The 14781-nt window shown below is 32.9% G+C and overlaps 1 protein-coding gene across 2 annotated transcripts in view; it reads right to left on the minus strand.

Moving 5' to 3' along the window:
* ACVR1C (activin A receptor type 1C) overlaps positions 1 to 14781 on the minus strand; it is a 68642-nt gene that overhangs the window by 25533 nt on the left and 28328 nt on the right. The window lies entirely within an intron of this gene.

Genomic DNA, 14781 nt, shown 5'->3' on the forward strand with positions numbered 1-14781 from the left:
ACAGATTTCTGGAGGTAAATGTGGAAATAATATGTGCAGTTGAAACAGAAGAAAGAATACATTATCTCAAAGCTATCTCATTAATTAGCTCAACAGGAATAATTTCTTTTGTCGAAAACAGAGTGACATGCTTAGCAACGAGAAATTGCCCAAATCTTCATGGTGAACCTCCTTTAACCTGCCATTTTGAAGCTTCTTTAAATGGGGGTACCATCATTATCATGTCAAACATTGGCTTGATGGCAATAAAAATGCGCTTCTAATTGGTGCCTTGTTGCTTTACTAAATTGGTTCAAAGACTGGGTCCAGATGGATTGGTTTGTATAACATTGCACCAAAAACAAATCAGTAGGTGGGAGGCCAGAGAAGTGGGGCAAGGTCCACATCCTTGTAGAATTTAAAATCTACTAAGGAATATAAGATCCAACTAGGGAACAATTCCAAAGCAACTTTGCAAGTAAAAATATGGAGAAAAATTTATGTAAGAGCAAGGGAAGTCGGAGTTAAGAAGAAGAATATGTAACTACAGCTACATGTGTGAAGTACACACATATGAAGCAAAACAGGTCTAAGGAGCTAAGTCACAAACGCCAGTTTTGTCTAACATGCTCATGTAATTCTGTACTCACTGATGGCAGGCAGCTCTTCCTCACCCCAAGCTTGTCCTAGCCTCCTACTTCTTCACAGTGACCCTTATAAATGTCATCAGGACTGTTCCAATTGGAATTTAATTTCGTTAGATTTTTCCAACATGCACAACTATAGGCAGCAGCAAATGGTCTCCCTTTTTCACAGATAGAGAATAATCATGTCAAACAGGTTGTTTTTGATCAACATTAACCTCAAGCACTGAACAACAGTCAAATATTTTCTAATCTAGAGATTCAACTGAGCTGTGACAGTGACAGAAATAACATGAGAATTATTTCTGCCTTTTAGCTGAATCAGATGAGTTATGGGCGGGGGTTGGGGGGAGCATTCCATTGTTCCGTGCTCAATCTATAAATGGCTATTTGTATACACTGTCTTCATCTGGCCTGATTCCATGAGTATATCACAAGCAGGGAGCACTGTACACAGAAAGATTTCCTGAATAGTTTGCTTTGTGCTGCTGGTTTTCTGGAGGGATGTGAGGAACACTGAGAAGTTTCTAATTTTCTTTTGTCCACTAGCATCTGAATTTAAGGATAATAAAGATTTTATTTTAAGGAAACAGAACATTAAATTGGACAATATAATCTTTGGCACAAGGGGTATGAAGAACTTTTACTCAAGCAGAGGTGAGATTAATAAAACATAGGAAGGAGAATTTAAATTGGCTCTATCATTTTTTTTAATCTCAGGGCATGCACTCAGAGATTAGCTTCTTAAACTGTCACCAAAACACATATCTTCAAATGATAAACATCTGTAAAGAAATGAGATAGTAATTACTCAAGGAATATTTTAGTTTTTTTTCCTTAAGCAAACATTTTACATGGGAAAACTGAAACCTCCTTGGAAATGGCACCCATATCTCATATCTCTGCTTCCCCAGCTCATGGCAGATAGCCTTGTTCAGAGAAAGCACTAAAAATATTGATAACAAAGGAAAAGATACACTTCTCTGTCTTAAAGTTCATGCTAATAGAATTTCTCCCACAGCTAATACATTCACACAGAGCAGTTTGTTCACTTGGAAGAGACTGATGAGAGATAATCCTATTTTGACCCAGCTCAATGTCCTGTACATGATAATCACTCCGAAAATATTTGAGTAAATAGGTAATAGTATTGACATAACTGAGAGAGTAAGGGCTTACATAATGTAAAATCCTCAATTTAGAATTGGTTATAAATTTTACTTTTCATTTCTCATTATATCCCTGTAAACAAAATTTCATAATCGAAATCAGTATACTTGTTTCTTGAGATAAGAAATGCTTCCCATCTTCCTATATTAAACTTTTAAAGCATAAGCTTGACTTCTTTGTATGATTATATTTCATAGCACTTTCCAAAATATAAAAATCATAGCATCTTTCAGCTTATGGAGAAAAAAATAAATACCCACCTAGCACACCTGTCAGGTGTACACTGAATCCTTAGAGAATGAGCTATAAATGGATTTGTTCTTGTGGTAGCAGAACAATTCCACAAGGGGACTCATGAGCATTTCTCAGCATGTAGATGTCACCTTACACTGACTAGATCAATGAATTTGTGTTTAAAATAGAAAACCATAAATGTTAAGAAAGCACCATGGATTTTTTTTTAAAGAAATAAAAATAACAAGACTTTTAAACTCTCAAAAGAATACTACTAAGTCTGCAATTTTTTAAATTATAGCATGCTTTAAAATTATTAATTTTTGATAAATTCAAGTTTTATATTTTGGCAGTTTATTGTCCTTCAGTTTGGTTTACATTGATATCTAATTTAGATATGTGCCTAATCAATATGCATTGTTCGCCACGAACAGAACAGGAAAGTAGAAACTGAGGTTAATGAAGCAACTACGTTTTAATGCTGTGCATACATTTTCTTTATTGAAACTAATTTTTGACTTAATCAAAAATATAATAGTATTATTAAAATACTAAATCAGAAATTACTACTACACTTACCCTTTCAAGCACTGTATGTTTTGGTAGCAAAATGGGAACAAAGATACCTGGAACTTGAATATTTTTGTTGAATAATCTATTTCCATATGAAGGATGGTAATTTAGTGCAAGTAGGAACTAAATAGGGGTGCCTATCAAAGTTAATCCTATAAATAACTAGCTTCTCTAGCCCAGGTTTCTTGATCTTATCCTGGATGAATTTTCATAGACAATTTTAGAGTGCTCTTGATGCTCTTTGACATTACTATTTCTCTGCATTTGTCTCAGACATCACCTAGAGTCACCAGAAATCATTTGTTACAAAATGAAATGTAATCCAGCCATGAAAGGATTAAGCAACAAAATGTGATTCCTTCACATGGGAAAAGGAATATGTTTTAATACTAAGGGAGAGAAGTAAGATATAAAATTATATTAGACAGAATAACTCAACTATACTTAAATAGAAAATATACTAAACTATTACAGTGAGAACTCTAGGCCAGTGGGTATACACTCAATATATATTGAATGAATGAATGAATGAAGAGGGAAAGTCCATGCCCAATAAGGAAGAGTCACTCACATCAGCTTTAGCCAACTGATAACAAGAGGGAGACCTTGAAAAATGCCAAATCCTCTGTTTCTTCAAGATAAGCCAGACATCTGGATTTTTATATTAAGGCTCTTAACTTTTAACATAAATAAATTCACTGTCCTTTTCCGGAAACTATGTAAATCAAACAAAACCTGTCTGTGGGCCAGCTTATAAAAAGCAGATAGAACTCTGGGCGACTTGTTTTGCTATTTCTATGTTCATTAGAAATGAGTTTAGCTACAAATAACAGGAAACCAAACACGTTTTCTTTCTCTTTCATGAAAAAGGAATTTGAAGATGAGTAGTCCAGTGTTGGTAACATGGCTCCACGAAGTGTTCAGTCAGGCTCCTTGCAACTCTCTTGTTGCCATCCCTATAGTGTAGCCACTATCGTCTTGGTCCAAGGCAGCTGATGAAACTCTATCCTTTACTTCCAGGCAGTGTGATGGAGGATGGCATAAGAATGTGCCAGTTCTGTTTTAATGAATCTTCTCCAAAGTCCTCCAAAACACATCCACTCATCTCATTAGCCTGAACTCAGTCACATGGCCACACTTACCTGTACGAGTAGCTGAAAATACTGTCTGTTAGGTGGACAGCCATGCAAGGAGCTAAAAGTTTAGGTTCCGCTACTAAATTGGTATTGTAGGAAACTAGATGTCTTTGAAATGCTTATTTATAGTCATAGTAAACGCTGATCAATGGGATTTTTTTCATTAGAAAAATAACATATATGCAACTAAACAAGTCAGACAGTATAAAAATTTATAAGAAAAGGGTTATATAATGTCCCTAGCCTGTTAGCTCTCCAATACCAACTCCAGGCGTTAATAGAATGTACAACTTCCATAAATTTACTATACACAAAGATTACTTTGAAACAATGGGTTTTCTTCTTTTTTATTGTTGTTGTGAAATATAATGAATACACAGAAAAGTATATACAATATATAGGTTAAGTGTAGAAATATAAGTATAGCATAGAATTAATTATAAATGTCAATGCATATCACTCCCCTCATCTCCCACTGTCCTGTACCCCCACTCTGAGATAACCTCATATTATCACAACCTTATCCCTTCCCCCAGGGTAACCATTATCCTGATTTGGAGAATAGTCACTTTCTTGCCCTCATACTGTGGTTCCCAGAACCCCTTTCCCAATATGGTTCTAGGTTGAAGTTGAAATATTTACATACATGTTCATGAATGAAAATGACTTGTAATTTCTTTTTTCATACTGTCTTTGTTGTGTTTCGATATCAAGGTTATACATAAAATTAGTTAAGGACTATTTCCTTTTCGTCTATGTTTTGAAAGAGGTATAAGAATGATCTGTTTCTGGAAGTTTGGCAGAATTTTCTGGTAGAGGCTCTTGGGCTTTAAGAGTTTCTTTATGGGAATATTTTTATTACCTTTTCTAAAAACTACTAATTCAAGGTCTTTAATGTCACAATAATATTCAGGTTTGGTAAATTATAATTTTCTAAAAATTAGGCTGCCTATAAATTATGTTATTTCAACCTTATACAGTCTATTTTTTTTTTAAATGTACTTGTATCAATAACCAACACAGTGGCTTATTAAAATCTCCTTTTGAGGTTGTGGACTTCTCTATATCTTATAGCTCTGTGAATATTTTTTTTATTTTTGGGCCCATGTTCTTATGTACACAGAATTTGAAATTTATAAGAATCCCTGGTAAAATAAAACTTTAATCATTATAAAGTGACCCTTTATTAATCTTTTTTGGTATTAAAATTTTGTTTGCTATTAATATAAATACATAAGCATTTTTGTCTGTCTAATATATGCATGGTATATCTTTTGTATCACAATAATTTCAATATTTCTATAGACTTTCATTTTAGACATATTTAAAAAACATTAAATTGGATTTTTCTCCCATATGATAACCTTTGTTTTTTAACTGAAATGCTTAGTCTATTTATGTTAAATTATTTACATTTAAGTATTACTGACATATTTGGATAATTTGTGTTAGATCTGTGTGTTTCCTTATCTCTCTCTCTCTCTCTCTCTCTTTTTTACTTCTTTTGGATTGTTTTTATTATTCCATTTTTACCTATTGTAGGATTAGAAGGAATATATTCACAGTCTATTCTTTTAGAATTAACTCAGAGATGACAATAGGCTCATTCAAAGCATAAAACTGAACAATATCTTTATTCCCCTTCTAGAAAAGGCAAGGTCCCTAGAAAATTTTAACTCATTTTATCCTCTTCGACATGTATAATATGCTATTTTCAAACTGAATGAACATTTTATCAAGTTTTTAAAAATCTCACAAGACATTATTGTAACAGATAAATGTTCTTCAGAATTATTCACACATTTGTCATTTTCTCTACTTTTCATTCCTCCTTGTATGTCAGAACTTTGGTATTAGTTTCTTTCCGCATTAAGTATAACCTTTAGAATTTATTTTATCAAGGAGTCCGATAATGTTAAACTCACCTTTTTCTGTTTGAAAATGTATTTTCCTTTACCTCACTCTTTAAAGATATTTTTGTTAGGTATAGAGTTCTGGGTCATCAGTTATTTTACTTTAGAATATTGAAGATATAGTTCTAACTGTTCTCTTTTTATTTTTGCTACTAAAACAGTCTCAGTTCTTCTGTAACTCCTTTGAATTTTGTTTACCTTTCTGTCCATCAACTTTTAGCATCTCCCTTGTCTTTGATGTTCTGTAGTGTTACTATGCTATATAAAGGTTTAAATCTGTTTTTATTTCTCCTCTCCATATTCACTGAATTTCTTGGATTCGTAGATTGATGTTCATCAATTCTGAAAAATTCTGAGCTATTATCTCTGAAGATACTACTTTTGCCCAATTCTTTCTCTTCTCTCCTATGGACCACTATGCAAAAGAACAGGTTAAACTTTCTTATGCTTTCCTCTATTTGTCATCCTCTCTTCCATATTTTCCATTCTGTAGTCTCTATAAACTGCATACAAAATTTCGTCTGACCTGTATTTCAGATCCCTAATTCTATCTTCAGTTATTTTTATAACCATTGTTATTAAACCTACCCATTAAGTTTTTAAATTTTGTTATCGTATTTTTAATTTTTTGAAAGTTTTTCTGTTATTATTCAAATACACTACTTTTTTACAATTTCTTATTTTCTAAAAATATTTCAGAACTTGTCTATTTTTAATTTAAAGAATAATTGCTCTATAATTATTAGACAATAATAATATGAAACCTTTGAAACATATGAAACCTTTGTTATCTGTTTCTGCTGTGTACTCTTCTCTGCTGGTTCATGTTCATGCTTTCTTGTATCCCTGTGTGCTTGGGGTGCTTATTCTTCACTATGTACTGTTCATGTCCTTCCAAAAATTCTTGTTCTGTCTCTTTGAGGTCTAATAGTAAAGTGCCTTCCTCTAGAGCGTTTGTACTTTCTTATGCCAGGTAGCTGCTGGAACTAACAGTCTGGGACTATCTGAAAGAAAGTTCTTCCTCAGGAGAGTCCCTGTACTACTCAAGCAATGGAAACTCAAGCCAAAAATCTGTGTGATGGCCGGACTATGTTCACAGTTTCTCAGGAACAAGGTTTTTTGTGCTTGATATTGTTTTTTTCCTCTCTCTCTCCCCCTCTCTCTCTCTCTCTCTCTCTCTCGTCTCTGTCTCTCCCTCTCTCTCTCTGTCTCTCCCTCTCTCTCTCAAGTTCTATCTTTCTTTCTTCCTGCTCTGCTTAGTAATAAGCCCAAGCCTCCCTGCTGAGGTTAGAGGAGATAAACTTACATCTGATCTAAACTTGCAATAATGAAAGAGACCTTGATGTCTCTGCTAAGCATGGGGGTTTCTATTAGACAACCCAATTTGAGCAAACCATGTTTCTTAACTTTCATCTTCCTTGAACCTTGACATCCCCAATAACAAAACCCAACATTTTCCTTATTAGAAAAAGAAGACATACACGAGGAAAAAGTATCAGAAAAAAGTATCAGAAAGTTAGATGATAATGTCTTAAACAATAAGAATGTTCACTGATTCACATAACAAGAAATCTGGAAGAAGGCTGGTGACTTTATTAAGTCTCTTTGTTAATAAATCATAGAACCAACTTTATATATAGTTCCATTTTTCCAGTCATGTATGCTACAATTATTTCTATCCCATACTTAATTTATCTTTGGTTTTATTTATGTTGTCTTTTATTATTCATTTTTGTTTTAGTTTGCATGTAGTCAATTATATCTCTTTTTCTTTTATAGCAGTTGGATTTTCTGTCTTATTCAAGAACAGCTTCCATACTATAGTCATAAAATCTTTTTTCTAAATTTTCCTCTGACATTTAAATCACTTTATATTTCACAATTAGATATTTAATCAAGCTGTAATTTATTTTTATATATGGTATGACACTGTCATACAGCCCTGTTTTCCTCCAGATGGATAGATAATTATGCCAGCACCATTTCAAAAATAAACTGTCCTGGAATTTCCATTTCTGCCGAGTTACACTTAGATGTCCACAGACACCCTTCTTGGTATAGCACAAGCAAAAATGCTGAGTAAAATATAAATAAAAACTTTTTTCCTATTACATGATTAAAATAAAATTTTTTTCCTATTACATGGTGGGAAAATAAAAAAGTATTCAGCAGCCAAAATTAAAGTGTGAATCGAGAGAGGTGCCTGAGTACTAGGGCTGCTATTTACCCTGGAGGCATTGGCTGGTTCTTGGTTGTTAAGTGCTCAGTTTACCAGACTGTATCACAAGATCAGGAGATAAAAACTGGCTCCTGAAATAGTGAAATGTCAGATTAGAGATTTTTGTACAAATCAGGCAACTATGAATGGCATTACACTGGAAACAAAACAAAACAAAGTATTCTGCAGGGAGAGAGTATGTATTTGTCTGTCTCAACTTGATTTGGAGTAGAGAAAAAAAAATTATTTTCAAGAATTCCTTACCACAAGTGTATACCAATATAGGCAGGCTTAGAGACAGAATTCGTGTTATATTTTGGCCAAAAAAAAAAAAAATCAAAACATCACTCCTGGATACCTGATAGAAACTAATGTAAATCTTCTCTAGAAGAACACATTTTAAATAAAGGCTTCAAAAGTTTCATTCAGATATGATTCCCTAAAACACAAGCTCACAATCAAAAATCACAAAACTACACACAAGGAAAGTAGCCACTAAGAATATGAGTCAGCAGAATCGAAAACAGCAGATTAGGACTCACAAAAGCTATAGATACTAAAATTATCAGATTTAAATGCAGGAATAAAGAGTTTAAGAGGCATGGAGAATAGACACAGAAAGCCCAACTTACTCAAAATCAGTGGAGGAATTGTGAGAAAAACTAAGGAGAATTTATTAGACAGCTCAAAGACAGAACCCACTATAGGGACACATATCCAAAACATCTTCTAGCGTAAATAGAGCTTTTTCACCTATTATTAGCTTGTTCAACCTACCTGGATCTCCCCAAACACACCAAACACACACTTATTTATATAAATAAATATTTTATTTTTTAAATGAAATATTCTTGAAGAGTTAAGAATATGTTTATTTTTGAAGGTGATTTTTTCCCACCAATATGGCTTCTCTCCTAATTTCAGAGGAAACTGAAAGTGGACAATCTGCATGAGTTATTGTGCAGGAAATATGACGATGCCCAGGAATACTAGATCAAAGTTCACTGGAGTCAGAGCAAGAAAAGTAGCATCTAGAAAGGTGGGCAGATATTTTTGGAATGTAAGATAGCTATTTTATCTGGTTTAAAAGTAAACAGAAAGATGAAATTAGACAGGGCACACTATATAAAGTATATATGTTTCTCTTATTTAACTGATTTGCATAGTCTATATTTAACTTTGAAATATTCAGTACTATATTTGTTTTGAGAAAATAATAATATATTTGCTATTAGTAGAGACATGAACTCAAAGCACTAGTCAAATAAATGGCTGTTTGTAAAAACTGTTTTCTTTCAAGTTTTACATAGAAAAAAAACCTCTAACTATTTATGATAACAGTTGAACTTGGAAGGTTACTCCAGTGACATCAAAGATATCTACTTCAATAAGTTGCAGGAAAGGGAGCAAGTTTTCTAATGTTATATTTCTACCAAGCTATAAAGTTAATTTTATCAAAAAAACTTAACTCCTAAAAATTAAACCCACATGCAGTGTCAAAGCAAGTATTTTTTTAAGGGCAAGTGACTGAATTCAATAGGCTTAATATCAAATATTATTTACAAAGATGTGAATTAATTAGATAAATCTAATCCAACTTAGTATTAAAAATGAATGGATAAGAAGGTTTTTCAAAAGGCCATTTAAAAGAAAAACATTTGAAATTAAAATAGTAATTAGATTCTTAATAGATTTTTTAATAGTAAATTAAAATAATAAATGTCCTTGCTTCATTTAAAATCACTACATTTTAAATATTAACTACAATGGTGTTTCTTAAACTGCAAACATAATCTATTAGTGGAGTCTGAGCACATTTTTATTTAATGAAAGAGCATAGAGTACCTCACAACTTTTAAGGGTAAGAATATTTTGTAAAATTCTTCTTTTGGTTGTGTGTGAATGCAGATTGGGAGAAATTATGTAAAATTTATGTCTTTCTGTGTCACAGTGGAAACATTTATGAAAGTCACTAGTCTAAAACTTTAGGAATTAGTAGGCAAACACGTAAGAGGATTTTTAGGAGGGTGAGAGTGAGTGCCCACAGTTCTTCAATTGCCAGGTTACTAGGGAACCTGCAGGGAGAGGATAGGAGAGAAAAATGTCATGAGCTATATTCAAGGCAGGAACTTTGTCACAAAGAAATGAAGCAAGAGCCCAAACATTATACACAGGATCTAAGGACACAAGAGGGCCAGCTGAAATATGATAAAAGTTGCCACACTTACATCAAGACAGCTATCCAGAAATGGCCCCACAGTCTGGGGTGATGAATGAATGAGCCAAAGAGGCAAGGATCCACTTGGCTTTCAGCTGGAACCTCGAAGAGAACTCTCAGATTTTCTCCAATCTATTCTGGTCACCTCACAACCTTTCCTTCTTTTGCCCATGAAAGTGATTCAGAGTATTAGTACTGTAGAATGTCACACTATTTATCAGAGCACTCATATATTTTATATATATGCGCTCATATTTAAAATTGATAAATCCCTACTAGGCAGAGCAGGGGATAGCCATCACATTCACTGATGACATGGAAACAATGGAGTTCTTGGCACTGGCTGTGTCAGTGTTCAGCCTGGAGGTTCCCAACGCCTCTCCAAATAGCTGATGTTCCAAATACAGCTAATAATGATTCAGCGCTGCTTCACAGAGAGAACACCCTGCCACGAGATGACTACACATGCAGTCCTATTCACTTTAATGACAATTTACCATACAACGTCACTAAATGAAACACATTCTTACCTTTTTTAAAATTTATTTATTTATTTAAATTAGTTTCAAGTATATAGTACATTGGTTAGACATTTATATAGTTCATAAAATGATCTGCCCAATTTCACCCTCGCTCCCTTGGCCCTCCACCTAGCCATCATATTAATGCTAACTGCATTCCCTCTGTTGTGCTCCCCATCCCCGTGCCCAACTATCAACTACTAATTTGTACTTCTTTAACCCTTAGCCCCATTCTCCCAACCCCCCAAACCCCCCAACCTGTCCATCATGAAATTGTCCACTATATTTGTGAGTCTGTTTTTGATTAGTTTGTTTTTTTATTCCTTAGATACCACATATAAGTGAAATCATATGGTATTTATCTTTGTCTGACTTATTTCATTCAGCATGAGAACCTCTAGGTCCATCCATGTCATTGTAAATGGTAAGATTTCTTTTTTTTTAATGGCTGAGTAATATTCCATTATATATATAAACCATAATTTTTCTATCCAATCATCTGTTGATGGGCATTTAGGTTGCTTCCATATCTTGGCTATTGTAAATTGTGCAGCCATGAATATTGGAGTGCATACATCTTTACGAATTATTCTTTTGGTTTTCTTTGGATAAATACCCAGAAGTGCAATTGCTGCGTCAAATTTTAAGAAAAGAAATTTGAATTAAATTAAAAGCACATAGGATGTTTTTGTAGATATTAATTACTGGCTAGACAACACATATCTTCCCTGTTATAAGTAATATATGAAAATCAATAAATATGATTACATAGGCTAAAAAAAGAAAAATTATGTGATAACCTCAATAAATTCATAAAAATACTTGAAAACTTTAATATTTATTCACAATAAAAACTTTCTCCTAAACTAGAAATAAAAGTAAATTTCCTCAAATGATAACAGGCATCTACAAAAAAAACCTACGGTTATCATCATACTTAATGGTAAAAGACTGAATACATCCCTCCTATGACCATGAAAAAGGCAAGGAACTTCACTCTCATACCTCCTATTCATCCTATTGGCAGTCCTAGACAGTGAAAAAAGGCAAGACAAGGAAATGAAATAGATACAGATCAGAATGGAAAATGTAAACCTGTCCGTATTCACAGATGATTGTCTATGTAAAAATGCCTCCCCAAAAAATCCAGTAAAAAAAGCTACTAGAACTAATATAAGTTATTTTGGCAAGCTTATAGAAAAATAAGGTGGATATAAAAAAATTAATTTTTATATACTAGCAATTAACATTTAGAAATTGAGATATTAAAATACCATTCATGGACTCTCTCAGTGCCTTTACTCTGTCCCTCTCTTGCTGTCCTTCTCACTGTCCCTCTCACTCTCTGCCTCTGAGAGGAGACCGCACTCTGTCTGTGGAGTTTTATCCCTTAAAAATAAAATACCATTCACAATAGCATCCAAAAATATTCAATACTTAAGAGACAAATTCAATGAAATATGTATAAGACCTGTTCTCTGATAACTACAAAACACCACTAAGAGTAATTAAAGAAAAAGCAAGTAAATGGAAAAACATAGTGCGTTCATTGATCAAAATATTTATTGTTGTTAACATGACTGTTTTCTCTAAATTAATGTATACATTCAATTCAATCTAATCCAAATCTCAGCATGTGTTTTATAAAAATTGTCAAGCTGATTCTAAAGTTTAAGCAAAGGACTTAAAATAGCCTAATCAATTTTGAAAAAAAAAAACTTGAAGGGGTCATAAGACCTAATTTTAATACTTAATAAGTATAGACATACAGAACACTCGAACAGAAGAGGCCAGAAATATACCCACAAATATATGATCACTTTATTTTCAAAGTGCCAGGGTAATTGCAAGGAAATATTTCTTAATAAATTATACTGGAAAAACTTTGTATCCATTCAGAAAAAAAATAAAACTCCACTTTAACCTTATAAAATAACAAAAGTTAAAGTGCAACTGAACATAGACCTAAATGTAAAAATCTGAAATGTTAAAATTTATAGAAGAAAATATAAACATATATTTATTATCTTTGGATAAAGACTCCTCAATTAAGACATGAAACAGTGAACCATGATAATAATTTAAAAATAAAATAGACTTCATCAAATTTTAATCTCCTGCTCTGCAAAAGACACCTTCAAGAAAACAAGACAGCAATCCACAGAATAGTAGAAAATAGTTATAATACACACATTTGAGAAAGGACATATTCAGACTATATAACGAATTCTTCAATGCAACCATAAGGTAAAACAATTCTTTACATGTGCAAAAGATTTGATAATTTATAAAGGAAAATACATAAATGTCCTAGATGCACATGTAAAAAAATTAAACATTATTAGTTATCGGGGAAATGAAAATTAAAACTACAATAAAATACCACTATTCAATCACTTGAATGCTAACATTAAAAAAAAAATTGATTATACCAAGTGTTGGCAAGAATATGGACTAACTAGAACTATCATACATTTCTGCTGTGGTTGTGAAATGGTATAAACAGTTTGAAAACTATTTGGGAGCGTATATTTATATATAATCCTGCAATTCCACTCAGGTTATTTTCTCAAGAGAAATGAAAACATACCTAAAGACTTGCACATGAATGTTCAGAGCAACTTATTGTTAATAACAGTGCCAAAATGTAAAAAAGCTAACTGCCCATCAATGAATAAATAGATAAAAAAACAAATAACAAACAAAAAACGACTGCAGTATAGTCATACAGTAGGCTATTAACCACTGTTAAAAAACAAGCTACTGATACACTCGACATGAATAAATCTCAAAAACATGCTGAGTGAAAGCAACCAAAGGCAAAATAATATGTTCCATTGGACTCTATTTATGTGAAACTCTAGGAAAAATAAATCTAATCTACAGCGATGGGAAACAGATCAGCCATCTAGCTCTAATGAAAGTGGGGACTGACAGATCATCATGGGGTAATGGAAATATGGTAGTGGTTACGTAGGTGCACGTGTGTGTCAAAACTCATCCAACAGTCCACTTCAAATGTGTGTGCTTCATTCTATCTGACTTATATCTCAATAAAATTAGTTTTTAAAAAAGGAAAGGCTGGTTCCCGACTAGACTTGAGACTAGAATAGTCTACTTAGTAGTTAGGCTAAGTTTATAATTGGGCTGGGAAGGCCCTACATTCCAGCAGCATTAACTACCTCTAACTTGCCCACCTGCATATGAACCGCTGGGTCCTTAAATTCCATTTGTTGCAGTCAAAATACTGTCTTGTACTGCTACTGACTGGCAGAATGTGGTCTTGTGGATAATTCATTATTGAGAAGATATTAAAGGGACCACTGTCACATACTAATGCGGAGACTTCTCTTCCTCTCCTTAATTTTTTGAATCTTGGTCATGGGTAAGACAAGCATCAAATATAGGAGACTTCACTTCAGGGTGTCCAGAATAGATATCAGATCACTACTAAACCGAGGAATCTATGGAATCTGAGACAGAGAATAAGTGTGGTTCAAAAAGAAAGACTGCAAGTAGCCTTGAGGGATGAAATACGTCAAGTATGCCTTCTGAGGTTGCAATATGTACGTAATGCCTCAGAATAGTGTTTTCCAAAGAGTTGGATAAGTACCAGCAGTGATACATAACATTATTTTAAGGATTCTTGAGATGAACTGGAATGGAAAACCAAACATGATAGTAAATAACACTGAATCACATAATGATTTCTTCTCTAGTTCTCTTAGTTTTTCTGATTATGTATCAAAAAACCTCATTTCACACTAGTATGTCTTCAACACCTCTTTATTCTCTATTTAAAAATACAAAATATATACTTGAAATGCAGTAGAAATGCTTTTGTGCTTATTTATGTAGTTATCTTCTATTTAGGGCAAGTAAACCAGTTTTTCATTTGTGGTAATGATTCCAAGGTTCTGCATAATATAAATGTTCTTTAATAAAAAATAAATAAAAAAAGAGGCAGCTAATTTAGTTTAAAAGTAGGTTAAAATACTATAATGAAATATGGATAAGATGACATATGAACACCTGAAATTGGATAACAGTACCTTACAATGTTAATTTATAAGGAAGAGTATGGATCTGTGTAGAGATAGTAGCACATCAATAAACAATGAATTCTTACTGTATAAATAAATATTGAAGAAGATTCACTAACAACATTTTTATGT

The sequence above is a fragment of the Pteropus medius genome, unplaced genomic scaffold (assembly GCF_902729225.1).
Source record: "Pteropus medius unplaced genomic scaffold, Ma_sr-lr_union100, whole genome shotgun sequence".
Lineage (NCBI taxonomy): Eukaryota > Metazoa > Chordata > Mammalia > Chiroptera > Pteropodidae > Pteropus > Pteropus medius.